This window comes from Diadema antillarum, unplaced genomic scaffold (assembly GCF_040938485.1).
Source record: "Diadema antillarum isolate AM-2024a unplaced genomic scaffold, OU_Dant_1.0 scf00000036, whole genome shotgun sequence".
Classification (NCBI taxonomy): domain Eukaryota; kingdom Metazoa; phylum Echinodermata; class Echinoidea; order Diadematoida; family Diadematidae; genus Diadema; species Diadema antillarum.
Genome location: NW_027270925.1, coordinates 3,224,887 through 3,228,690, shown reverse-complemented (window position 1 = coordinate 3,228,690; position 3,804 = coordinate 3,224,887). Strand labels below are relative to the sequence as shown.

At 38.8% G+C, this 3,804-nt stretch overlaps 1 pseudogene; it reads left to right on the top strand.

The window, feature by feature from the left end:
- The first annotated feature begins 468 nt into the window (after positions 1 to 468).
- On the top strand, positions 469 to 1,266 carry LOC139745288 (uncharacterized; annotated as a pseudogene).
- The last annotated feature ends 2,538 nt before the right edge of the window (positions 1,267 to 3,804 follow it).

The window sequence follows — 3,804 nt, the reverse complement described above, 5'->3', positions numbered from 1 at the left end:
TATATTTTAGTGTAGATTATTATTGAACAATTTGCCTATAAAATGGTATCATTCAAATAATCTTCTTGTATTAATTCTTACACTGAATATGATGTTGCAAATGATGCAATTAGATGCATGTTTTTGCGCGTTTTATCGACGTGAAACAGTCCCACTTGTTTAAGGTAGCAGTATATTTTAGTGTAGATTATTATTGACGCGCCATCTTTGAACTCCGTCCTCTCCTCAAGAAACAATACTATTTTCAATGCCTGGAGGTAAATATTGACAGTAACAGTCCCACTTGTTTAAGGTAGCAGTATATTTTAGTGTAGATTATTATTGACGCGCCATCTTTGAACTCCGTCCTCTCCTCAAGAAACAATACTATTTTCAATGCCTGGAGGTAACTATTGATGCTGCAAAAGGGGTAAAATTACATTTTCGCACCTGTAGAACAATTTGTTACTGCTTTTTGCTTCTTTCTCAATGGGGAAAACCTATGACTTAAGGCGCAAAACCATGCCTGGTCAATCTCAGCGTTCCACCAGTACCAGTGCACAGTGCCCACGCCCTAAGTCACCCGTCCCTCCATCCACGCAAAAAGCCGCAGCGCCAGTGCCACCGTCTCGCCAGCAATATAATCTGGTGACAAAACGGACATGGAGCCAACGCTATCAGACGTGCAGAAAAAACTCGTCGACTTCTCGAGCAAGGTATGTGCCAAGCTTGATGACATCCATGCAGATATATCTTCTATGAAGAAGAAAATGATTGACCTAGAGGCTGCAGTGGAAGATAATTCTGCTCGTGTATTAGATCTGGAGAAAGGCAGGCTCCCCCTTTTGGAGGAGAAACTTCAGAAGGAGATTGAATCCCTGAAAGAGAAGCTGGTGCTATCGGAGATTTACCAACGAAAGTCGAATCTCCTGTTCTACGGCTTGGAGAAAAAATCAGAAGAAAATGTGGAAAACGTGCTCCGAGAAGCTTTTGTGTGTCTCGGCTTGAGCAACGAAGAAGCCCAGTCGAGTGCTCTCCGCCTTCGAAAAACGACCACGACATCCCGTTCCCGCTCAACCCGGAATCGTTCAGCCCAGGCCGCTCAGAATCAGTGTGCGCACCGACCTTCCTCCGGCTCTCAAGGCTGAGCGTGGCAACCTTGCTGCCGTCGCCTATAAGCTCAGGAAGGAACAAAATCTCTCCACCAAGATCGTTGTCGTTGGTACCAGGGTCCTGTTATTCTCCAAAGCAAAGAGTGCTACAGAGTGGCAACCATACAAAGAATGAATGGTGAGCTTTGATGAGGACTAGGCCCTATAACCATACTGTCATGTTGAAATTTCATCCCATAACACAACGGAAACTACAAAAAAAAAAAAGAAGAAGAATAAAATAGGCTTAGACTGTGTATAATTTATGTACTTACTTTTTTTTGTTTGGTTTTTGTGGGCCATAGTGATCCTGGTTGTAATCTGGCAGATTGTTCGGATGTCATTTTGACGATTGACCTTATGTCCTATACAGTATACAGGTCAAAAGACATGTTTAATTGAAGTGTTATGTACCAAATGTTCATTTGTTGGATTGTTATGACTTGATTCATTGTATAAGAAACAATTACGATTTAATGAGTTTAGGACATTCACTCTGGACTACTTGGATTTAATGGTGCAACCCACACGCTGTTTATGTGTCCGTCATTTCACAGTGAAAATTATAGAGCTATGAGGCCTATACCTGGTGCGTCACCTATCCAGCCTGTTGGCTTCTCCAGTACCTACACAAAACCCTATTTGATATGAGTTATCATAATGATATGAATGTAATTCAGGTAATTAACGTCTATTCTGTTTGTTTCAAGTCTCCGTCACAGCCAATAAGAGTTTTTACTCTTGAAAATAAACTTTTTTTTTTCTAACCTATTTTTTTTACAGTAGTTTCCAGATATTCAACAAATAGTTTGTTGATAAACACGCCTACCTTATAACACAAATTTCCCAGCTTTTCATTTATTTGATAAACAGATGTATGAACAACGATGACCGTTTTTGAATTCCTTTTCTTTCTTTGGATGAATGGTACAGCTTTTATCAATTTTTCCAACCATGTGAACTAATCTGAAGACAGTAATGACTGTATGTTTACTGCTCAAAAAAGATATTTATGCTCTTTTTTCCCTACCCATATTGATCTTTTGAGCTTATTATACACATGGCGTCTCCCGGTATTTAACAACCAGCATGATAATGTTAATTATTGTATCGAGGGGGCGCTTTTTCTTTTTCTTTTTTTCTTTGAAAAATGGTACAGCTTTTATCAGTTTTTCCAACTATGTGAACTAATCAGAAGATAGTACGGACTGTAGTGTTTACTACTCGGAGATATACTCTTTTCCCCTACCCATATTGATCTTCTGAGCTTATTATATACTTATGGCGTCTCCCGGTTTTTAAGAACCGGCATAATAATGTTAATTACTGTATCGAGGGGGTGCTTTGGTGAGCAATATGCCCTTATTGCTGTGATTGACCTACACACGTACACACACGAAAAAAAAAATCACTTCAGTCGTTTTTCTTTCGAACCCGCATGCCATTGCAGTGTAATGATTGCTTTGTGACAGTTAAAAATCACACAGATCTCAGTTCAGAGAGTTTGAGATGATATGTAAAATTGTATGTAACCACAAGTCCTGGATTCGTTTTTTTTTTTTTTTTTCGTCTTCTTCTTCTTCTTTCTTTCGACCCTATGCAGCAAACACCAGGTGAATGTCACGAACAAATGCATTGCTGGCTGTAAAACCACCATGCCTAAGAGTACAATTGCATTCTATGACTCTGTATCTTGTACATTCCTAGTATGAAGCTCCGTGAAATTCTACACGAACGCAAGCACTTTTTCTTTTTCTTTTTTCTATTGTTTAATTTTAACGCATTGGTATTGATCGACTGGCCCATGATTACTGTTTACAACAAGTCGGCATGCAGGTATCCACCTGGGTTTCGCTATTTTTTTTTTTTTTAAACCACCCTATGCGGTAAACACCAGGTGAATGTCACGAGCAATTGCATTTCTGGCTGCAGTACCACCATCCAAAGCAAATACAAAGAAGAGCACTGCCTTCTGTATGTCCACAGGTGTTCTGTTGTAAACGCGGTGCGCTTAGTCTTTATTCAAGGCAGCGAAGGGAATATCCAAAGGGTTATGATGTCCACAGCTGTCACGCGGTGCGCTTAGTTCTTTATCTAGACCAATGTACCGTTATCATATCTAAAGTTCCTCATAAAAGGGATTATCCATACTGTTTTTATACTACCCTATCAACAAATACATCAGTTTTAAACAAAAATCACTCTGTTCATTTACAATATCATTCATTATGATGTATCGTAGTGTACCGTTACATTGTTTTTGCATTATCTTATATTGTTGGAGGGAAATAAAGCGACATTGGCGTGGTATCAGCGTTTTCACCGTAGCGTTTTCACCGGAAAATGATAAATGATTGAAAAATACGGTAAAATTCACTAGGAATTGCTTTTGTTGTTGTTGTTGTTTTTAGATAAAGGATATACACTGTATCATACGGTTTGGATATTCCCGTACTTGAACGCTGTTGACTGTACATTCATGCTCACGCGTTCTGGAACATCATACATTAACACAATCTTTTTTTTTTTTTTTTCTATGGCATAATTTGACCACACTGTAATCGATCGCCTGAGTATGAAGTTCAGGATATAATGTTTTATTTGGAAGTAAAGTTTTTCCTGATTATATTTTGACATAAAATTTGAAGCTGTGAAATTTGGATTGATAACACGG